General features: G+C 35.6%; 1 long non-coding RNA gene across 1 annotated transcript; it reads left to right on the top strand.

Annotated features, from left to right (window-relative positions):
- Positions 1-14,526: 14,526 nt before the first annotated feature.
- LOC128281601 (uncharacterized) lies at positions 14,527-16,153 on the top strand. The gene is made up of 3 exons (XR_008271848.1): positions 14,527-14,604; positions 15,072-15,157; positions 15,975-16,153. It is a non-coding gene; the product is annotated as an uncharacterized LOC128281601 (long non-coding RNA).
- Positions 16,154-26,020: the final 9,867 nt, after the last annotated feature.

Here is a 26,020-nt window from a genome sequence, read left to right as displayed (position 1 = left end):
TACTAAAGCTCAAACACAAGACACTTATCAAACCTTACCAATTTCGGCTCAATAGCCACATACAAAGAGCATGATTTTGAGTGGCTTTCTAACATGATCTCTATACACATTCGGCCACCCGTCATAAGTATAAACTAATCATTATATCTCCGTTTATTCATTATGCTTATATGACATGACTTAATCAAATCATAAACTAAGTTTCATTACTCGAAGACTTACCTTGAATATTGTCGAACGACTTCAACGGCTATTCGATTACTTTTTCCTTTCCCTTATCTGAAAGTGCCCCCCTATGCTCTTGAGCTTAAGTTCAACAAATTTTAAACTAGTCATTAATCGACTATTCAAGTATTACTTTCAGAATATAATACATATAGATTCGACTTTCACACACATAGATTATAGTAAGCTTTATAAAAATCAATAAATAATTCATTAGCAAATTTTCATTAATGTTTACAATATAATTACAATTTCCCTATAAGCTGACTTCCTGAGCAACAGTCAATAAAGTTTTTATAACTGGAGCTACCAAACTCCAAATCAATTGCTGTAAATTTTTCTTGACAGAAGACTCATTTATCTATTATCCATAAAATTTTCAAAATTTTTAGTTTAGCCCAAAAATACCAGATTTTTCTTAAAGTTCACCTTGTTTCACTGTTTGACTAAACTGACAATCCTTCACTACGAATCAAATTTCTCATTGTACAGAATTCAAAATATGTTCTTGTTTATTTCATTTGAAACTAGACTCATTAAGGAGTCTAAGCACATAAATTTTATCTTAAGGCCATTTTTGTACAATTTATACTGATTTTATAAAAACAGAGCAGGGAATCTAGTAGTCATTTTGACTCAGCCCCACAATACTTCAAATATCTCAAGATCGGTAACTCTTTTGTTTTTATAGTTTCTTTTGTAAGAAACTAGACTCTTCAAGATTTAATGACATAATTTACTCAGCTTCTAATTCAACTCCTACAAATTATGGCGATTTTCCAAAATCACCTTACTGCTGCTGTCCCCAAGCAGATTATTACCAAATCAAATGCTAACATTTGCATTTCACCTTAGTAGCTAGCTTAGCAAACCTTAATTTAACATATAATTGTTCATAACACAATTAAAGCATCCTCTCCATTCCATCAATTCAAAACACATACATTGCCCAATAGTATCCAAAATCATATTCGCCTTAGTACACAACTTGTTAGCCGATTTTTCTCCATTTAGCAACTAATGCACATATGTGCTCATTTGTTAGACTCTACTTCACCTAACTACCATTTTCTTTTTCATCCAAATAACATGAACAACAACCATTTCTTGAACATTTTCTCTTCAACAATTCTTCAAAAACATAAAGACTATAACCCAATCTCATCCTTTAATAACTAAAACTGAATGCTCAAGACACCACACCATTTCAAATTTTGGTCATGGGTTAAGCAAAGAACTTAATGACTAACTAAAAAATGCTAAAATCCAAGAATCATCCTTGAACTTACCTTGATTTAGCTAACCACCATAGCTAAATTTTTCAAAGCTTTTCTCTTCTAGGTACGGCAATGAGGAGCAAGGATGGAGAAACTTTGGTTTCTCCTCCCATTAACTAGTATTTTATTAACCTTATTCCTTATTTCATTTTGTAACATAAAATTATTAGCATAAAATGTTGACACAAAATAATTATAATATGCTTTAGTCCATAACATGGTCGGCCACCATCTAGAATTTGGCCAATTTGACATGCAAGTACAAGCATTTCTAACATGCATCAATAGGCCACTTTAACATTTGCCTAGCACATTTCTAAATTTTCTCACACAAGTCCTATTTAATAAAATTCACTTACAATTAACAAAATTCAAACATGAAATTTTCACACATGCATATATACATATAATAAGCTTCAAATATGACGGTTAATTATTTTTATGACTCGGTTTTGTGGTCCCGAAACCACTTTCCGACTAGGGTCACATTAGGGCTGTCACATTCATGCTTTGATTTGGTTATTTGTATGTGAAATTTTTAAGATAGGACTCATGTGATAAAAATTGAAAGTGTGATAGGTAAATTTTAAAGTACCAAATAATGCATGAAATGATGACATAGGGATTTGCATGTCAAATGCACCAATTTTGTTTAGTGGCCGGCCATAAATGATGGTTGATGTAAAATATATCTTTTGTTTTAGTATTATAATAAGTGATGGCAATATTTTTAAAATTAATTAATTAGTAAAACAATAAAAGATTATAAAAAAAAATATATGCTCATCTTTCTTCTTGATTTGCCGAATTTGGGAAAGGAAATATTGAAGAGGAAACCAAGGTATTCGGCCATGGCTATCCTAATTTAAGGTATGCATTGTGATTTTTTATTTTAATTGACTATGAGATTAAATTGATAAGTACATAGCTTATTTAACCCATGGTTTAAATTCATGAATCAATGAACAAATGTCCATTCGGCAAGTGCTAAATTGGTGTTATTTTGATAAGTTTTTTTTTGGAAGATGTTAGTTAATTGTTAAATAGCTTAAATGATGGTTGAATGAGTAGAATTCATGGTTGAAAAGTACAAATTGAAAGTTGCCGTATGAGTGTATATGCATTTTAGAAAGAAAAATGTTGTTGTTTAGTTGAGTTTTCATTTGATAAATATTCATTCGGTCAAAAGGGAGAGGAATAAGATGAATTTAAAATGTTTTGGTTTATTATTTTAGTTGGTTAAATGATTGTGGTCATTGCCGAATACAATTGTGTTAAGGGAAATAGGATTAAATATTGGTTTGATGAACTAAATAAATATATATATATTCGACTATATAGATTTGATATGTACTTGAAAATATAATAAGTCTTGAGGGATTATGCTTGTGTATGTGATCTAAATGTTAACGGATATTAGGCTAAAGGAGAAAAAGGTTAAGTCATAAGAAAATTTGAGGGATATTCATATTTAGACATTTGGGGTTATATGAACTTTGGTTATTTGAGTTATGTGTTATGTGAACTATTTAATTGATATACATAATCGGTCATTGTTTGGCAATAATGTAACCTATGTGTAATTTGCTACAATTGATCATGAGATGGAATTTGTATATGAAAGCTAAGTTTGAGTGGTTAGGGCCGAATGGGATATATATGATATTAAAGCATGTTATAATTATATATTGGTGTATACGTGGTTGTAATTAATCCTCTACTTGAATTCGATTAGGTATGGTCATGGTATGAGTTTAGTTGGGTTAATTCCTTAAAATTGAATGGAGTTTTAGTTAACCTTATGTGTCATGTGCGTTAAAATAGTTGATGATTTAGGTGTTATTATATGCATTTAGGCTAAGGATTTTTCAGCTATGTTTTATATCTATGAAATGATTATAATGGATAATATGTAAGAGTAATTTCGGCTTGTTAAAAATGTAGTACGTGTATGGAAAATTGTATAAACATAATGTATTGAAGTTACCCTATAAAGTCGAAATGGGTAATTAAATTAGTGGTGTGTATGCATTTATTTATTTATTTATTTATTGTAACTTGGCATGTGAAATGGGTGTATGATAGTTAATATGTGTGCTTAAGGTGATGTGATAAAATAATTAGGTATATGGTTTGGTTTCATTATTGAGTATAAGGGTTAAGTGCTTTAAAAGGGCCTTTAATGTTCGAAATGATTGAACAAATTCATTTGTTTAAATTAAGCTCAAGAGCAAAGAGGAACTAGACCAGATAAGGGAAAGGAGAAAGCGATCGAATAGCCTATCCGCAACTATTCAAAAATATCCGAGGTAAGTTTTGAGTAATTACAGTTATTACATAATTGATGTAATGAGATAAGCATGATAAATGAATTGCAATCTATTGTCTCTACTTGAATAAGGTTGTTTAATAAATAACTTGAGTATATGGAATATAATCGAATAGATATTAAGAGTTAAGCTGAGATAGTGAAATGGTTATATGCTCTTGCGTAAAAGTGTTGAACCGAAAGTTATATTGAATGTGTATTTTCGTTGTTTGCTCATACTCGAATGAATAAAGTGAAGTACAAATGTGATATGTTATATGAGCCGAATTATCATGTGGGTAAATATGCTTAGCTCTCGATATATTATATATATCCGGGTCAAATCCCATAGGCTTCGTGCTGGTAATGTATATCCGGGTTAAATCCATAAGCTTAGTCTTGGTATTATATCCGGCTTAAAGTTCCGCAGACTTTGAGCTAGTAATCGGATTCGGGTTTGAAACCTAGCAGGCTTAACGCCGGTGATTCGAATGAGATTACAAACTCAAATGTTCAAAGTAAACTATTATCGAATATGTATGATACATGGTAATGACCAGGTACGTATTATATACCGTTATGTGAATTGATTGCAAAGTGAGTCATTAGTATCAAACAATGATATAATTATGTGAATTAAATTAGCTGTATGAGCCATATAGTAAAGTGAAGCATGTGCTAAAAATTTCTTTGTGTATTATTGTAACACCCCGAACCCGAGACCGTCGCCGGAGTCGAACACGAGGTGTTAACAGACTTCAAACCACTTATTAGAAATTTCCCAGACAAGCTGTCAATCTGCATATGAGTCGCATTAAAAATCATATCTTGAGCTCTGAAACTCGAAATCCAGTTCTGTAAATTTTCCCCGGAACTAGACTCATATATCCATATGGTAGAATTTTTGTAGAATTTTTGACCGGGTCAATTGGTACAGTTTATTGGTTAGAGTCGTCCCTGTTCCTGGGTTCGACTACTCTGACCCTTGTGCATTACGACTTAGATATCTCCCTTTACAGAGCTCCAATACTTATACCGTTGGTTTCTAATGAAACTAGACTCAAAAGGGAATCTATACATATAAAGAATGACTTCTAATTGTATCTGATTAATTTAGGGTGAATTTCTAAAGTCGGGACAGGGGATCCAGAAATTGCTCTGGTCCTGTTTCACAACAGTTTAATTATCTCCTAACATACAGCTCATATAGTCATTTCGTTTCTTCTATATGAAAATAGACTCATCGAGCTTCGATTACATAATTTATTCATTATTTAATTCCATTCCTACTATTTTTAGTGATTTTTCAATCTCACATCACTGCTGCTACCAGCATCTGTTACTAAAGCAACTGTGCCTATTTCGTGATTTCTCCTTGATCTAACTAGTAATTCATCATACATATCACCAATTATGATCATGACTAGCCATGCCAAAGGCTAATTATTGTCAAACATCTCCCTACTACACTATTGCCATATCATGAATTTTAACACCAAAAATAATCAACCATGACATATGGCATAAAAATCGAATTACCAAGACTTGCGACCTAACATTATAGAACCAAATCCAACCGAACATTTATGCCATTTTCGCATGGCTAAAAGTTTACATACCAAATTTCAACAAAACATATTAGCCTATACATGCGAAATGTTCTCCTAGGCCGACTAAAAAGAAGATACCAAAAGTTGCTAGCCAATGTGATGACTTGATGACAGTCCGAAACGCACGCAAAAAGACGAGTCCAAGAAACCTAAAGTAGGTGACAAGCAAACACCAAGTGAGTATATAACTCAAGAAGTCATAAGCATTACATTGCCGCTCAGTAATAATATATCATAAGAGAAAATAAATAATGCGGATTAAAATCCTCCATTCATACCCAAAGCGTGCTATAATTCCTTAGGCATTTCGGTTCGATCTCATACCAAGCCCTACTTTGATATTTCATACATTACACCATATGACTTTGGATGCATTTATCTTCAAGTATAATCACCACATAGGTTCAAGACTTACCAAGCCCAATCCCAAATATAAATAAAATGTCTATTCCTCATGAGCTCAAGGTGTTTACTCGTACCGCTGTCCATGATTGACTCGATAAGGCCGCACACTTAGAGCATGTATATTTATTAGAGAATGTATAATAAGCCCGCACACTTAGTGCTTAATAGTCGAACTCGCACACTTAGTGCTATATAATCAAACTCGCACACTTAGTGCTATACAATTTGAACCCACACACTTAGTGCCAATCTCATGATCATAAATGTTTACACCCGCACACTTAGTGTCGAAACCAACAACTCAATACATCTCACCTCTTTTCTTTTTCATTCAATACTTTCATCACCCCATGCATACATGTATATATATATGTATATATTTATCATTCCATTCAGCATCATTACATAGACGTTATGACCATTTAAATTAATACAAAATATATGCTTAATGACTTACCTTGTGTTGGGTAAGACGGTTCCAACTCGGCTACTCGATGATCTTTTCTTTGCCTTTGCTTGATTCTCCTCCTTTAACTCCTTGAGCTTAATCAATAAATCAACTATTTTAACCACCTTGCTAAATATTTATAATCCCATTACACATGCATATGTATGTTAGTATATTCGGCAACCATCCTCACTAATTACCCATTTAGTCGATTATACACATAATCAAAGGTAACCTCACGAATGGGCATACTTATGTATATATATATATATATATACACTTCTGAATGGGCATCACAATTAGATTTAACACCACCTTCATACTCAATTAGATGGCGAATGTATGTACAATGTCAACTATAACATCATTTAAACATCTAATTTCATCTCATGAACACTTGATCGAATTTTCCTAATCTAGCATATTTTCACATCTATTTGTAACATCATGTAAATCCACATATAACTACATTTCTTAAGTTCCACATCTTAATGCCCATTATAGCCATTCTCATAGTCTAAATCTAAAAATCGGCACATCCACCTTTCAACCATGTTAGCCGAATACTCATTCTCTTCTTAGTCCTAAATTCGGCACCTCCAACAAAGTGACTTAACAACTTCAACTTTCATGCTAACATAACAAGCAATTTAACACATACATAAACTAACATGTTAATAGCATCAAGGTATCAACTAAAATTTTTAAGCTTCTTAGTCAAAGCCTAACTCTCCGACAACCCCAAATCCAACCATGGGATAGATAGAATTTAGACTCATCACCCAAAGGTTGTGTAAACTTCAAAAATATCATTGAACATACCTTGATCTAAAGGACCACCTTGGCGAATCTTGCTTCCTCTTCTTCCTCTAGTTACGACAATTGCAAAAGAAAGAAAACATGAACACTCCTTCTTCCCTCCTTATTATGCATTCAAACTCCCTCATTTTCATGCCACAACATCAAACACTCCTCCTAGATACAAGCAATGGCCGAACTTCTTCAAAATTTTCTCCTTTCTTTTCTTGGTTTTTCGGCTAGGAGATGGCAAGTATGAACACCCCTTTTTTTTGTTCACTTTCCTATTATTATTCCCATCATTTGTTAACAAAAAACATATTAAATTAGAATGAGTGGAGCATCATCACTCCTTGGCCGACCACCGTGTATTTTATGGGTAATTTGACATGCAAAGCCATGCTTCCTCTCCTATTATTAATTACTCCTTATAATTCATCTATCATGTTTTCTAACCGTCAACTAGGTCCTTTTCAATTAATTCACATTCCTAAAGCTAATATTAAGCATTTAATTTCTCATATATTCACCGTCACACAAAAATTTATGTAATTAAAACACAAAATAAATTTTTGGCTCGGTAATGTGGTCTCGAAACCACATTCCACCAGTGGTCTAATTAGGGTTGTCACAACTCTCCCCCACATAAGAAATTTTTGTCCCCGAAAATCTTACCGGTGAATAATTTTGGATATTGATCCTTCATAGAGTCCTCAAGTTCCCAAGTGGCTTCTTCAATTCCGTGTTTATGCCACAACACCTTCACTAATGGGATTTTCTTATTTCGCAACTCTTTTACTTCATGCATCAAAAGGCTTAACCGGTTCTTCTTCATAACTCAAGTTAGGTGAATCTCGATCTCGATGGAGTGATTACGTGCGATCGGTCGGACCTATATCGTCAAGCATCGAGACATGGAAAACGTTGTGAATCTTTTCAAGCTCAGGGGGCAAAATTAATCGGTATGCAATTGGTCCAACTCGTTCAGATACTTCATACGGACCGATGAACCTCGGACTTAGTTTGCCCTTACGACCAAATCTAAGCACCTTCTTCTAGTGTGAAACTTTGAGAAATACTTTGTCTCCAACCTGATATTCAATGTCTTTTCTTTTCGAATCCGCATACGACTTTTGACGATCCGGCGGCTTTCAAACTTTCACAAATTACTCGAACTTTCGCTCAAAGATCCTTAATCAAATCAACCCCAAAAATTTTACTTTCACTAAGTTCACCCCAAAATAATGGGGTACAGATTTACGATCGTATAAGGCCTCGTAAGGCGCCATCTTAATGCTTGATTGAAAGTTATTGTTGTAGCGAATTCAATCAAAGGCAAATATCTTTCCCATGAACCACAAAACTCTAAGACGCAACATCTCAACATATCCTCGAGTATCCGAATTATTCGCTCAGATTGCCCATCAGTCTGGGGATGAAATGCGGTGCTAAAATGCATCTTAGTACCCAACGCTTCTTGTAACTTTTTCCAAAATCGCGATGTAAATCTTGGGTCTCTATCCGACACGATAGAAATAGGTACCCCATGCAATCGAACAATTTGGGAGATGTATAATTACGCCAATTTATCGAGCAAAAATCATGCGGATAGGGATAAAATGAGCGGACTTGGTCAATCTATCAACAATAACCCAGATTGCATCTTTCTTGCTTGATGACAATGGCAATCCGATACAAAATCCATCGTTACCCGATCCCACTTCCATTCGGGTATCATGATCGGTGAAGTAATCCCGACGAACTTGATGTTCCGCTTTTACTTGTTGGCATATCAAACACCTTGAAACAAATTCGAAATGTCTCGTTTCATACCGGCCACCAATATTGACGTTTGGTCATTGTACATTTTAGTACTACTGGTGGATGACATTCGACTCTCGTGAGCCTCGTCCAAAATCATCGAAATAAGTTCCGCATTTCTTGGAACACATAATCGACCTCTGAACGTCAAGCAATCATTGTCGTCAATCCGAAACTCCGATTCCTCATTCGAAGCACATTTAGCTCGTTTAGTGACCAATTCAGCGTCGACTTTCTGGGATTCAAGTATTTGACGAATCAATAATGGTTTGGCCTCTAATTCACTACTAGCACCCCATCGGGTGAGACGGACAAGTGAGCATTCACGCTCTCAAAGCAAACAAGCTTTCCGACTTAAAGCATCGGCAACCATGTTAGCCTTTCCCGGGTGATAATCAATAACAAGTTCATAGTCTTTCAACAACTCAAGCCAACGTCTTTGTCGCAGATTTAGATCTCTTTGAGTCATCAAATATTTAAGACTTTTGTGGTCCGAATAAATATGACACCTTTCCCCAAACAAGTAATGCCGCCATATTTTCGTATAACACTATGGCCGCCAATTCAAGATCATGGGTCGGATAGTTTCTCTCATGCGGCTTTAATTGTCTCGACGCGTAAGCCACAACTCGACCTTCTTGCATCAACACACAACCTAGCCCAAGTAAGGATGCATCACTATAAATGACAAACTCTTTGTCGAACTCCGGTTGTACTAGCATTGGAGCTTGGTTAAGCGAATCTTTAGTCGATCGAAACTCTTCGACGGTTTTTCATTCATTCAAACTCAACATCTTTTTGGAGTAGTTTCACAACAGTGCAAATATCATCGAGAAACCCTTACAAACCGTCGGTAGTATCCGCAAGTCCCAAAAGCTCCTAACTTCAAGAACATTCCTCGGAGGTTTCCAATCGAGTATGGCTGAACTTTTGTTCGGATCCACTCTAACACCGTCGGACACCACGTGCCCCAAAAAGCTAACCTCTTTCAACCAAAATTCACATTTATGAATTTTGCGTATAACTACTTGTCTCATAAAATCTGTAATACTAACCTCAAATGCTCGGCGTGTTCGGCTTCACCTTGTGAATAAACTAAAATATCATCAATAAACACAACCACAAATCGATCCAAGTATGGCCCGAATACTCGATTCATTAAATCCATAAATACCGTTAGGGCATTAGTGAGCCCAAACGGCATCACTAAGAATTCAGTAGTGACCGTACCTCATTCTAAAAGCGGTTTTGGGTATGTCCGAGTCTCGAACCCTCAACTGATAATAATCGGATCTCAAATCTATCTTGGAAAATCTGAGGCTCCTTTAATTGATCAAACAAATCATCAATACGTGGCAATGGGTATTTATTCTTTATGGTCACTTTATTCAACTGACGATAGTCGATGCACAATCTCATGGTTCCATCCTTCTTTTTCACAAACAATACGGGTGCGCCCCATGGAGAAAAACTCGGTCGAGCGAAACCTCTATCCATCAATTCTTGCAATTGAACTTTCAATTCCTTTAATTCCGTTAATGCCATACGATATGGGGCTATTGAGATTGGTGTGGTACGGTACAATCTCGATGTCAATTCCACCTCTCGAACCGGTGGCAACCCCAGGTAACTCCTCGTGAAAAACATCCGAATACTCTCAAACCACGTGTATCGATTCAAGTTTCCTTTCCATCTCTTTGCTATCAAATACATACGCAAGGTATGTTTCACACCCCTTTTTCACATATCTCTGAGCGATCATTGAAGATATTATCGCTGGCACCCCTTTCAAATCGGTAGACTCAACTCGGACTACCTCGTCATGTGCACTCCTCAAATCGATGGTTTTTCTTTTACAGTTCACCACTGCATCATGTACGGTCAACCAATCAATACCAAGAATGACATCAAATTCGTCAAACAGTAAAAGCATCAAATCGGCCGGAAGATAGGATTCTCAGATTATTAGAGGGCATCTCTTACACACTTTATCAACAAGTACGTATTGACCCAAAGGGTTTGACACTCGAATTACGAACTCGAGAGACTCAACGTAGAGTCTTCTTTGGATGCTAAGGTTTCACATACATATGAATGAGTAGAGCTGTGGTCAATCAATGCAATCACATTAGTATCAAAGAGAGTGAAAGTACCAAAGATGACGTCGGGGAGGATGCCTCCTCTCGTCGCGAATGGCATATGCTCTAGCAGAGTACGGGTCTCAATTCGAGCAGTAGTATCGAGGCCCCTCTCGACTACCACCCCTACCTCCTAAAATTCTCGGTGGTCTACCTCTAGTCATCACTTCACTAGGTCTTGCACCTTGCATCTTATTCTTCTCATCAAGCTCCGTGCAATCTCTAATGAAGTGGTCCTTGAACCGCATCCGTAATGGGCCCTGTTAGTAGACTTACCCCAACATTCACCTAGGTGTCGTCTTCCACATTAGGGGCATTCAGGTTTCTCTTGACGATTATTGCCCACACTAGCTACCGAAGTAGCTCGGGAGTCCGTCGATGGTCGTGCTCTGATGGAAATTCCCGCAGTCGTCCTCGACTTACTAGTGTCCTCCCTGAACTTCTTTACAGCCGAGAACGGAGCTTTACCCATCGATCTTTTACGATAGTCTCTAGCTTCAAATTCAGCCTTTTTCTTCTCCTTTCCAAGTTCTTCCGCCTTGCAGGCTCGTTCGACTAGTGTTACAAACTCCTTTATCTCCAAAATACCCACTAGTAGCTTTAAATCTTCATTCAATCCTTCTTCAAATCTTTTGCACATAGCAACCTCATCGGCCACACACTCCCGGGCATACCGACTGAGTCTTACGAACTCATGTTCGTATTCAGATACTGTCATATGGCCTTGCTTGAGTTCCAAGAATTCCTTACGTTTTTTATCGATGAACCGTTGACTAATATACTTCTTTCGAAATTCCGTTTGAAAGAAATCCCAAGTAACTCGTTCGTTTGGGACTATGGAAATCAAGGTCCTCCACCAATAGTAGGTGAGTCCCATAACAAGGATATAGCACACTTTAGACATTCATCGAGTGTGCATGACAGTTCATCAAACACCGAATAGTGTTATCAAGCGAACTCGGCCCTTCGGCATCATCAAGAACTATGGCCTGAACTCCTCAGCCCCGCACTTCCTAATCAAGTCTACGGTGGCTTACTCACCTCACAGATCGAGAATCGATGGCATTACGGGCTCTTGGGGTGGATTATTCAAATTCGGAATTGTTGGACAGCCGGATTGGTTCGGCATATTATGCGACCCACTCATTCATCATGGTAAAGAAGGCTTGTTTAGCCCCTCACCTTGATTATTCGCAGATGATCGAGGTTCAACAGCAGCGTCCCTTATGCAGGAGCAGCCGCTACACTTTCAACGCCATCCGCCAAGGTTCTCTCTACACCGGGATCCATTTACTAATCAAAACAAAAATTTTAACCGTCAAAAGTCATCACACATTTAAACATTAACATTAAGGCATGTATAGCTAGACTCATACGTGCTATGGTAGTCATAGAACCGACTAAACCATAGCTCTGATACCAATTAAATTGTAACACCCGGAACCCGAGACCGTCGCCGGAGTCGAACACGAGGTGTTAACAGACTTCAAACCACTTATTAGAAATTTCCTAGACAAGCTGCCAATCTGCGTACAAGTCGCATTAAAAATCATATCTTGAGTTCTGAAACTCGAAATCCAGTTCCGTAAATTTTCCCCGGAACTAGACTCATATATCTATATGGTAGATTTTTGTAGAATTTTTGGCCGGGCCAATTGGTACAGTTTATTGGTTAGAGTCGTCCCTATTCCTGGGTTCGACTACTCTGACCCTTGTGCATTACGACTTAGATATCTCCCTTTACAGAGCTCCAATACTTATCCCGTTGGTTTCTAATGAAACTAGACTCAAAAGGGAATCTATACATATAAAGAATGACTTCTAATTGTCTCTTATTAATTTAGGGTGAATTTCTAAAGTCGGGACAGGGGATCCAGAAATTGCTCTGGTCCTATTTCACAAGAGTTTAATTATCTCCTAACATACAGCTCATATGGTCGTTTTGTTTCTTCTATATGAAAATAGACTCATCGAGCTTCGATTGCATAATTTATTCATTATTTAAGTCCATTCCTACTATTTTTAGTGATTTTTCAATCTCACGTCACTGCTGCTGCCAGCATCTGTTACTAAAGCAACTATGCCTATTTCGTGATTTCTCCTTGATCTAACTAGTAATTCATCATACATATCACCAATTATGATCATGACTAGCCATGCCAAAGGCTAATCATTGTCAAACATCTCCCTACTACACTATTGCCATATCATGAATTTTAACACCAAAAATAATCAACCATGACATATGGCATAAAAATCGAATTACCAAGACTTGCGACCTAACATTATAGAACCAAATCCAACCGAACATTTATGCCATTTTCGCATGGCTAAAAGTTTACAAACCAAATTTCAAAAAACATATTAGCCTATACATGCCGAAATGTTCTCCTAGACCGACTAAAAGAAGATACCAAAAGTTGCTAGCCGTGTAATGACTTCGATGACAGATCCGAGCACGCAAAAAGACGAATCCAAGAAACCTAAAGTAGGTGACAAGCAAACACCAAGTGAGTATATAACTCAAGAAGTCATAAGCATTACATTGCCGTTCAGTAATAATATATCATAAGAGAAAATAAATAATGCGGATTAAAATCCTCCATCTATACCCAAAGCGTGCTATAATTCCTTAGGCATTTCGGTTCGATCTCATACCAAGCCCTACTTTGATATTTCATACATTACACCATATGACTTTGGATGCATTTATCTTCAAGTATAATCACCACATAGGTTCAAGACTTACCAAGCCCAACCCCAAATATAAATAAAATGTCTATTCCTCATGAGCTCAAGGTGTTTACTCGTACCGCTGTCCATGATTGACTCGATAAGGCCGCACACTTAGAGCATGTATATTTATTAGAGAATGTATAATAAGCCCGCACACTTAGTGCTTAATAGTCGAACTCGCACACTTAGTGCTATATAATCAAACTCGCACACTTAGTGCTATACAATTTGAACCCGCACACTTAGTGCCAATCTCATGATCATAAATGTTTACACCCGCACACTTAGTGCCGAAACCAACAACTCAATACATCTCACCTCTTTTCTTTTTCATTCAATACTTTCATCACCCCATGCATACATGTATATATATATATGTAATATCCCGAATTAGGGCCTAATCGGAATAGTGGTTTCGTGACCACAAATCCGAGATAGAAATAATTATTTTATAATTATTTTGATGATTATGATATGATTGCATGATTGTGTGAAAATTTCGTGATGAAATTCTATGCCTAAAGTGCTTAAATTGAAAGTAGGGACTAAATCGAATAAGTTGCAAAACTTGCATTCTAGAAGTTTTTAGTATGAAATTGTTTTGGAATATTAATGAGGAGGTCTTAAATAGCAATTTGACCAATTTTAAGTTCATGGACAAAATTAGGACATGGAAGGAATTTTTGGAAAGTTTAGTAGTAAGGGTATTTTGGTCATTTAGTTATTAAAATGAATTAAAAACAAAATTAAAAGCCAATTTTTGTCCATCTTCTTCATTAGGCCGAAATTTCAAGGGTTCTCCATAGCTAGGGTTTGTTTCAAGCTTCCAAGCTCCATAGTAAGTGATTCCAAGCCCCGTTTTTAATGATTTTTACGTTTTTGGAATCCCGGTAGCTCGATTAAGCTTATGTTAGCAATAATTCAACCTAGGGTTTATATTTGGAAAAATACCCATAGGTGAAATTTGTGTATTTTGATGTTTTATGATAGAGTATGAGGTTTTAAATTATGTTAGACAACTTGTACTACTCGATTTTAAGCAAAAACGAGTAAAAGGGCTTAATCGGTAAAAATACCTAATAGTCACAAGTACATGTTAGAGTGAGAATTTGATGTTGCCATAGAAGAGAAAAGTGATCAGCATGTTGTAAAACATAAGAATAAGGAATAAAGTTTAATCCCGAGCCTAGGGGCAAAAATGTAAATATGCAAAAGTTTAGGGGTAAAATTGTAATTTTGCCAAAATTTGAGTTAAGGATTAATTTGATAATGTGAGTATTAAATAAGCTAAATGTGTTATTTTAGATCAAGAAAGACGTGGAATCGACCTCAATCGAGGAAAAGAAAAGATTGTGGACTAAATTGCAAAATCTTTGTATTTTGGTACCAAGGTAAGTTCATGTGTAAATAATGTAGCATAATTGTTATTTTTAAGTTATTGATATTAATTATGTGTTATGCTGAATTTTATTATGAAATGTATGCTTTGTGGTTAATTTCAAATAATATGTAAATTATGTGAACTACTTGTTAAATATAATTGTTACCGAGTATTGATTTTGGCATTCTACGGAAGACGGCAAGGATAAGTGTTCGAGGAAAAGCCCGTTTGAACCTTAGGAATAGATTAGGATACAAGTGACATGTCACTAGGATGGTTGAGCATCCGAACTCGTTGAGTTGAGTCCGAGTTCACTTATGGATGCGAATGTCCGAGCTCGTTGAGTTGAGTCCGAGTTCGTGAGATGTAACTAGGCATCCGAACTCGTTGAGTTGAGTCCGAGTTCACTTATGGATGCGAACGCCCGAGCTCGTTGAGTTGAGTCCGAGTTCGCTTATGGGCGGGTTACATGATTGCTTGATTGAATATGTGGCACTTATGTGCAAACTTTCCATGTATCCGAATTATATTTCGATGTGTTCAACGGGTAAAGTTCTACTCAATGGAGGAATATTCGAGATGTAAAGTGACGTATTGGTGAGTGATGTTAAATGGATATTTTGGACAGGTATGTATTTAACCCTCGGGTTGAGTATTGATACAACCACGATAAGGTAATAAGATGATGAAGAATGATTAAAAATGTGATATGTGTTTTAGTGATGTATGCTAATGTTGACTGGTATAATTGTTTGTTATGTTACTTATTATTTGCATATGAACTTACTAAGCATTTATGCTTACTCCCTCCTTCTTACTCATTGTAGTTTTGGACAAGCCAGCTCAGGAGTCGGGATAGGTCGAAGGCTCAGTCACACTATCCAGAAGATTTTTGGTAAATGGCTTGTAAATTTAAGTATGGCATGTATAGCAATATACCCATTTTGTGTAAATGATCTTATGGTATGGTTGTGAAATGGTTGAGGAAATGCTTGATAATGATAAATTATGAAAATGGTTAGTTTAGATTATGTTTGATGTTAAGGAAAACTATTAAGATACTTAGTGCATAAAACTCATAAAAAGGATGAAATTTACCATAAACAGAATACCGCAGCAATACTAATGCGAGTTTGAAAATTTACTAAAATCATAGAAATTGAATTTGGTGGTGAAATACATATCAAATTGAAGCTTATTATGTCTAGTTTCACATGAAACAAATGAAACAAGTAAAGGAAGTATATGTTAGAAGATATTTTAATTTTAGTGAAACAGAGTCATAGCAGTTTCTGAATCCCCTGTTCCTACTTTAGAAATTCACCATAAATTGTAAAGATATAATTAGGTGGTTTATTTTATATCCTCAGAATCCTTATTGAGTCTAGTTTTAGTATAAACAAACCTCATAGTCATATGAATTTTGTATAGAGAGAAATGTAGTTCGTAGTAAACAGAGGTCAGACCAGTCGAGTCTTGAAATTGGGGTAACTTTAACTAATAAACTGTACTAATTGGCCCAACAAAAAATTATAGAAAAAAATTAGTAGATAGTTTTATGAGTCTATATTCAGGGAAAATTTACGGATCTTAATTTCGAGTTTCGTAACTCGAGATATGATTTTTCTTGTGACTGTGACGCAAGTAGCTTAAAAGCTGTGAATGTAGAAACAAATAATTCAAAGTTCTAAAAATGTTAAACTAAGCTTAGTAACACCTCATACTCGACTCCGGCGACGGTCTCGGGTGTGGGGGCGTTACAATATATGTATATATTTATCATTCCATTCAGCATCATTACATAGACGTTATGACCATTTAAATTAATACAAAATATATGCTTAATGACTTACCTTGTTGTGGGTAAGACGGTTCCAACTCGGCTACTCGATGATCTTTTCTTTGCCTTTGCTTGATTCTCCTCCTTTAAATCCTTGAGCTTAATCAATAAATCAACTAGTTTAACCACCTTGCTAAATATTTATAATCCCATTACACATGCATATGTATGTTAGTATATTCGGCAACCATCCTCACTAATTACCCATTTAGTCGATTATACACATAATCAAAGGTAACCTCACGAATGGGCATACTTATGCGTATATATATATATATATATATATACACTTCCGAATGGGCATCACAATTAGATTTAACACCACCTTCATACTCAATTAGATGGCCGAATGTATGTACAATGTCAACTATAACATCATTTAAACATCTAATTTCATCTCATGAACACTTGATCGAATTTTCCTAATCTAGCATATTTTCACATCTATTTGTAACATCATGTAAATCCACATATAACTACATTTCTTAAGTTCCACATCTTAATGCCCATTATAGCCATTCTCATAGTCTAAATCTAAAATCGGCACATCCACCTTTCAACCATGTTAGCGAATACTCATTCTCTTCTTAGTCCTAAATTCGGCACCTCCAACAAAGTGACTTAACAACTTCAACTTTCATGCTAACATAACAAGCAATTTAACACATACATATAACTAACATGTTAATAGCATCAAGGTATCAACTAAAATTTTTAAGCTTCTTAGTCAAAGCCTAACTCTCCGACAACCCCAAATCCAACCATGGGATAGATAGAATTTAGACTCATCACCCAAAGGTTGTGTAAACTTCCAAAAATATCATTGAACATACCTTGATCTAAAGGACCACCTTGGCCGAATCTTGCTTCCTCTTCTTCCTCTAGTTACGACAATTGCAAAAGAAAGAAAACATGAACACTCCTTCTTCCCTCCTTATTACGCATTCAAACTCCCTCATTTTCATGCCACAACATCAAACACTCCTCTTAGATACAAGCAATGGCCGAACTTCTTCAAAATTTCTCTCCCTTTCTTTTTCTTGGTTTTTCGGCTAGGAGATGGCAAGTATTAACACCCCCTTTTTTTTGTTCACTTTCCTATTATTATTCCCATCATTTGTTAACAAAAAAAACATATTAAATTAGAATGAGTGGAGCATCATCACTCCTTGGCCGGCCACCATGTATTTTATGGGTAATTTGACATGCAAAGCCATGCTTCCTCTCCCTATTATTAATTACTCCTTATAATTCATCTATCATCTTTTCTAACTTCGTCAACTAGGTCCTTTTCGAATTAATTCACATTCCTAAGGCTAATATTAAGCATTTAATTTCTCATATATTCACTGTCACACAAAAATTTATGTAATTAAAACACAAAAATAAATTTTTGGCTCGGTAATGTGGTCTCGAAACCACGTTCCGACCAGGGTCTAATTAGGGTTGTCACAATTATATTCGGCCAATAGTCTTTATGTGTGGTATACTTGTGCATATTTGGCCTAGTGATTGTAATTAGAATATGAATTTGGTAATATTCATTGTTCGATTTAAATGATATGTTTTTAATTGTTGAAATGCTTAAAACTTACTAAGCCTCGAAAGCTTACTCTGTTTCTTATCTCTCTGTTTTATAGATTGTTGATTTTGGCCACCGACTCGGGGATCGTCAGCAGTTCATCGTACTATCGATCTTGTTGGTACAGTTATATTTTAGTCCCGATATGGCATGTATGGTTTGGACTGTTGACAAAATACGTTTTGTAATTGTAAATATCTTGGCCGTATGAAGATGGCATTTTATAACTTATAAATCTGTATGTATTCAGTTCGATTTCTGCTTTTGTTGATAGATTATCTGATTGAAATTAAATGTTTAGCTTGGTAATACCTCATAGCCTAAACCGGCGATCGGACTCGGGCTAGGGGTGTTACAAGTAATCTGTATGTATCGGTATTAAATGAGCAAATTTTATTATTTTATCAACGACAACCCAGATAGCATCTTTTTTTCGGAGTTAGGGGCTATCCCGACACAAAATCCATTGTAATTCTATCCCATTTCTAATCAGGAATCATCATAGGCTGTAGTAAACCCGATGGTACTTGATGTTTAGCTTTGACTTGCTCACAAATCAAACATTTAGAAACAAACTCTGATATATCTCTTTTCATGCCTTGCCACCAATAAAACCATTTCAAATCGTTGTACATTTTAGTACTTTCCGGATGAACATAAAAGTAACTATGGTATGCTTCGTGCAAAATCTTCTAAATGAGTTCTGAATTTCTCGATATGCAAATTCTATTCTGGAACTTTAAGCAATCATCGGTCCCAATCTGAAACTCTGTATCAGGGATGTTCTCACATTGAATTCATTTAACTTGCAATTCATGGTCATTTTTCTGAGCTTCACGGATTTGTTGAAGAAATATCGATTTAGCTTTTAATTCAGCTAAAATAAGCCCATCATCACAAATCATTAACTGGGTATTCATTGCTCGCAATGCAAACAAATATTTTTTGCTCAGGGCATCAGCAACAACATTAGCTTTTCCTGGGTGATAATCAATCACAAATTCATAATCTTTCAATAACTCAAGCCATCTTCGTTGTCGCAAATTCAAATCTTTTTGTGACATCAAATATTTTAAGCTTTTGTGATCTGTATAAATGAGGCATTTCTCACTATATAAGTAATGTCGCCAAATTTTCAATGCGAACACAATTGCAGCTAACTCTAAGTTATGCATCAGATAATTCTTTTCATGCGGTTTCAATTGTCGAGAAGCATAAGCTATAACTTTTCCTTCTTGCGTCAAAACACATCCCGGACATTTTAATGGTGCGTCGCAATAAATCACAAATTCTTTCACCTATTTCAGTTCGACCAAAACTAGTTCTTCAGTTAACAGTACTTTCAACTACTTAAAACTCTACTGACATTTTTCCAACCATTCAAATTTCACATCTTTTTGAAGCAGTCGTGTCATCGGTGTCACAATCATCGAGAATCCATTCAAAAATCTTCTGTAATAGCCTGTTAAACCTAGAAAAATACAGACTTCAGACACATTTCTCGGGGGTTTCCAATCAACAATAACAGAAATCTTACTTGGGTCAACTCCAATACCATCAGCTGGAACAATATGTCCCAAAAATCCAACCTCACGGAGCCAAAACTCACATTTGTTGAACTTTGCAAATAATTGCTTATCAAGTAGAGTTTGTAACACAATTCTCAAGTGCTCAATATGTTCATATTCATCTCGAGAATATATCAGAATGTCGTCAATGAATACAACAACAAATCTATCTAAATGCGGTCTGAATATCTGGTTCATTAAGTCCATAAAAACTATAGGAGCATTAGTTAATCTGAAAGGCATAACCAAGAATTCATAATGTCTGTACCTTGTTGTGAACACAGTTTTTAGCGCATCCGACTCTTTAAATCGCAACAGATAATAACCCAATCTCAAATCAATCTTTGAAAATATTGTAGCCCTTTTCAACTGATCAAATAAATCATCAATCTGCAATAGACGGTATTTGTTCTTTATAGTCACTTTATTCAGCTGTTTGTAGTCAATACACATTCTCATCGTGCCATCTTTCTTTTTTACAAACAATACCGGTACACCCAAGGGAGAATAACTCAATCGTGTAAAACCTCTGTCTATCAATTCTTGCTGTTGAAACCATTTTTTTTTTGTTTTTTGAATTTGAAAACAATGGGGATCGACTTTTGAAAACAAAACGTGGAGTCGCCACCAATCCTTTTTGTTTAGGTGTGATTAGATCACCTAATAAAATATTTTATTCCATTTAAATCAATTTTGGCCTACGTAAATTTGAGAAAACGGGTTTGGGAGCCGGTTACGTATGAGGAAGGATTAGCACCCTCACTACGCCCAAAATTGGTACCAATTGATTAAGTACTGCCTTTATGTCTAAGATTTAAAAATATTTTGAAATATAATACCTTTTAAACATTCTAATGGCTCAAGTTGGTCGTCGAAATTCTCTTGTTTCAAAAGAATATAGCATCACATCCAACACGATAGGACACAATCCTTTATACCTTCGAAACCACGATCAATTCTTGGCTTCCAAAAGCTCATACATTGAAAATTACAAAAGGATGCTCAATTATTTAGTCTAACGAAAAGTCGAAATCCAGCATGGTAGGCCACGATTGCTCAAATTTCCAAACACTGAATATTTGATTATTTTGGACAAACGGAATATCGAAACCCAGCACGGTAGGGCACGATTCATCGAATTTCCAAACATCAAACATTGCCTTTGTGTTAGGAGATTTTCAAACAAACATTTGTAAAACCGGCTCAAAAAACATTTTACTAGGTTCGCATGCGGTACAAAAACAATGAAACCAATAAAACTGGCCCAAATGTGTTGGAGAAGAAGGCATAATATCAAGCACAAAATGAATATACATGAACATAACATTACATTGTTGAATGACAAAGATAATAATTTGGACATGCAATTTGAAATATACAATGATGATAACTTCCCAACATATTCAAGCAATATTAACAATCAAAACCGAATACATATATACATATATATACATTTTTAATATTTGCATAGCTAATTAATAAAATATAAAGCAATTTTTTTGAATGATAATAAATGAATATAAAATAAATGAAGAAAAGAAAATTTGAAACCGATCCAATTATATAATTTTAACCTAAATTATATGTGCAAAAAGTCTAACAAAGGGCCATGCACGAGAAAATTTTAAAAAAGTATACAATAGAAATAAGTGTAATAACATATGGACAAGTTTTAAAATAAATATTTCGTAAGAAGAAATTTAAAATAACTGAGATACAAAATAGTTTAAAACAACATGTATTAACTTATTGACAACATACATGAGATGAAAAACTTAATAGAGTTAATATATATAGTAATAATAATAGGTGAAAGTGTTAAAAACAAAATATATATATAATAAAAATAAAATTTTAAAAGCAATAAATTATATATAAATAAATTTAAAATATATATAACGATATAAATGATATACAAAACAATATATATATGAATAAATAATATTCATAAAATACAAATAGTTTAATATAAATAATATATATAAAAATAATAATGTAATATTTGAAGCAAAGAATATTCATAAAAGAGAATTTTAAAATAAGTTGACTGTATAATAAAACAAAACAAAAATATACAAAAAAATGAAACTAAAAAGTGAAATCAATAAAATAATTCAAAACAATATACTAAGATAATACGTCAAAGAATGAATGAGGAATAATTCATAAAAATAAAAAATATAAACTAAGAAACTTAATTGGAATAAAACAAAATCAGAAGGATAATTTACAAATTAATCAAATTGTTAAAACAAAATTTAGGACCGGAGTAAAATCCGCTCGAATGATCAAGGATTAAAATTGCAAATGTCCCTAATCCAAAACACAGCGTTTAAACGCGGACTAATTTGAAACAACACGAAAATTACATGAAAAAATTTGAAACCAAAGAGATATAAATAAGACTTAATCAAATGATGGTGCAAATGGGAAGGATTGAGCATGCAAATTCCCCTTTTGGAGCAAAAAAGCGCAGATTCGACTACGGGTATGGTCGACGCGCGGCTCCCTTATTCTTTAAACGGTGCTGTTTTATTCCTTTTATAAAAGCAAACAATTCCTCCCAAAAAAAGAAACAATCGGCCCTTTTGAAATTGAATCCCTAACCCCCTGTTATTTCCCTCAACTGACCCTTAGTCTCGCCTCTTAAGTGCCGATCCGCCACCATGAACGACGACCATCGTGCACGAGCCTTAGGGTTACTTTTTCATCCTTAAGATTCCCTCTATACCTCGATTTCAACGGAGCAGAAGGAATCCCATGGCATTTGTAAGGTAAGTTTTTCACTTCCCCTTTTTTATATATATATTCAAATGCAATAACGAAAGACCTCAAACAATAAACCGAAAGAAAACTCAAAGAAACTTAATGAAACTTAAACCAGAAATCACCTTTAACAAATCTTTGATGGTTTTCTTTGTATTCTATTTGCATCTGTAATCCCATACAATCAAAGTCCAAATGGCTTTATAGCCGAACGAAAAAAATAGAGAAAAATACAAAATTTTGCTCATCTTCTTTTGCTTGCTATTTTGCTGTGCTGTTTTTGTCTTCATGCAGGTACAGAAGAGGACGTAGAGGCATGAGCGGTGCTGGGGCCTACAAAGGTCATACGTGAGAGCGTACGGAGGCTGGAGGCTGCGGCGCCAAGGTGGAAACCCTAAGGTTTCTATGGATAATCTGGTCTTGGGCCACTTGGGCCCGATTTGTTTTATTTGGGTATTGGGTTATAGGTTTGTTTGGGTTTAGGCTTGGTGTAATGAAACATTTGGACTTTTGACTTGCTTTGGTTTTATTTATTTTTGTAGTTTTGGTTTATGACGGGCTCGGGCACATTGGGCTTTCTATAGCTACCCCTCATTACGACAACGAGAACAGAGCAAAGACTTTTAAGAAAGACCAATCTTGCCCGGTCTTGTCAAGTCTTAACTTCCCCAATGCTCATCTTCTTCAAAGTAGCCTTACCCTGACCCAATGCAACTTCAGAGAGATAATAACTTGTAACTTTAATTTTCTCTAGTGTAATTTCAGGGAGAAGATATTTGTAACTTCGATCTACTCTGCTAGAACTTGAAGAAGATTAGAATTGGTAACTTCAACCTGCTCCACTGCAACTTCAGGGAGATAAGGTTTGTGTATTTTTATCCTGCTCCACTGCAACTTTAGGGAGATAAGATCTGCTATCTTCAGTCTGCTCCACTGCAACTTTAGGGAGATAAGACTACAATTGCCAACTTTCTCTCTTGCTACCTCAGAGAGATAAGGCTAGTGGCTAAAATCTGCTCCATTACCGATACATGGAGATAAGATTCGCCGTCTTTGATTTGCTCCACTATTGCTTAGGGAGATAAGACCTGCCATCTTCAGTCTACTTCCTTGCTACCTCAGAAAGATAAGACTACAATCTTTAACCTGCTCTCTTGCTACCTCTGAGAGATAAGGCTAGTGGCTAAAATTTGCTCCATTGCCGATACATGGAGATAAGATTCGCCACCTTCGATCTGCTCCGCTACTGCTTAAGAAGATAAGATCTTCAATCTTCAGTCTGCTCTACTGCAACTTCAGGGAGATAAGACTTGTATATTGGGCCTGCTCTACTGCAACTTTAGAGAGATAAGGCTTGTGGCTTAAATCTGCTCCATTGCCAATACAAGGAGATAAGATTTTCCGTCTTTGGTCTGCTCCACTGCAACTTTAGGGAAATAAGACCTGTCACTTCAACCTGCTCCAGTGCAACTTTAAGGAGATAAGGCTTGCTATTATCTGCTCTACTGCAACTTTAGAGAGATAAGATCTGTTTATTTATAGCTTCAATCTATTCCACTACAACTTCAGGGAAATAAGATTCTCTATCTTCAGTCTGCTCCACTGCAACTTCAGGGAGATAAGACCTGACACTTCAACCTACTCCACTACGACTTCAGGGAGATAAGGTTTGTAATCTTAGATCTATTTCACTGCAACTTCAAGGAGATAAAATCTGACTTCACCGATGTTACTACACCGTCCTTTGGGACATGTCCTGTAGACTCGGTTTCATGTATCTATGCTTATGCCAAATAATTAGGATACTATGATTAGAATGAATCGGATGCTCCTACCTAGGTGTATATCTTATTTGCGTGAATGAAGAATGTCGTGAGAATGATCCCTTTTTAATATTTGGATTATCATTGCTCGTTGTTCATCAAGGTTCTGCCATTGATGTATTATCCTGTCTTCTTTGCTCAGTTGGTATCTATGGCAGAAGATCACTGTTTGTTCAACTGGTTTTCTCTACTGCATCTTTAGGGAGATAGAACCTGTAGTCTCTTCTATCCACCCCACTACAACTCACGGGTGTAGGATCCGAATTTTACCTTATCAATTTGGCCTGTTGCACCATTCCTCGTGTGTCATTGCTAGACGTGTGTGCCTGATATTTTATGAATGTAAAATATCATTTTTCTTTTCTCGAGAGTGACCTCCTTTTATACTAATCATTTCTCATCAAGATCGTATCATTGACGCAATATCTCGTCTTTTGTTCAATCACTGTTTTGGACCGAAAATCCAAAGAGATGGTCTCAACTTAAACTATTCCCACTCAGATATTTCCTTAAGCTTGGTGAGTTCTAAATAACAGTTCCATTTCAGATTCTTGTATTATTTAGAAACTTTTCAAAGTAATATGTGAAACTCCTTTTGTGAAAGTATTATTAGTTCATTAATCGTTATCTCAATGCAACATGCTTGTAACAAATCATAGCAATGGATAAGAATGGAATTTAATTAGGGCATAACTTGAGATAAATAATGAAGACAAAAATGAAAGTTTATTGGGGATGCATATCTTGAAAAGAAAAATATTTCAAAGATAGATAATTTATTGTGAATAAGGTGAAGACAAGGTGACCCTGATATCGTAGCCTGAGCTTCTTTGTACAAACTTCCTGAGGACCAATTTAAACTTGACATGTGTTTAGGAGATCAGAAGCACTTCGTCAATTCCCCAAAATACGGCATACCCTCATCCTTGTCAATTCAGGTATAGCAAGATCATTGCCTTTCCCATCTTTGATCAACATCTGAGCCGCCCTTTTCGGGTTTCCAACTCAAATCCCCTTTTCTCAAGGCGCCCTTTACGGGTTTTCACCTCGGCCTCTCCTTCTTCTTCTTCTTCTTCTTCTTCTTCTTTTTTAAGGAAGGCCTCAAAGTGCCCTTTGCGGGTTTTCACTTTGGCCTCTTTCCCTCTTTAACTGTAGTACTTCTTGATGGAATCTGAATTTACAGGATTGGGTAGGTTTTTCCCATCCATTTCAGCTAAAATTAATGCTCCTTCGGAGAAAGCTTTCTTCACCACGTAAGGCCCTTCCCAATTGGGCATCCATTTTCCTCTAAAAT

Source organism: Gossypium arboreum, chromosome 10, assembly GCF_025698485.1.
Source record: "Gossypium arboreum isolate Shixiya-1 chromosome 10, ASM2569848v2, whole genome shotgun sequence".
Taxonomy (NCBI): domain Eukaryota; kingdom Viridiplantae; phylum Streptophyta; class Magnoliopsida; order Malvales; family Malvaceae; genus Gossypium; species Gossypium arboreum.
Note: the sequence above shows the minus strand (reverse complement) of the source record. Positions and strands in the feature narration are given on the sequence as shown.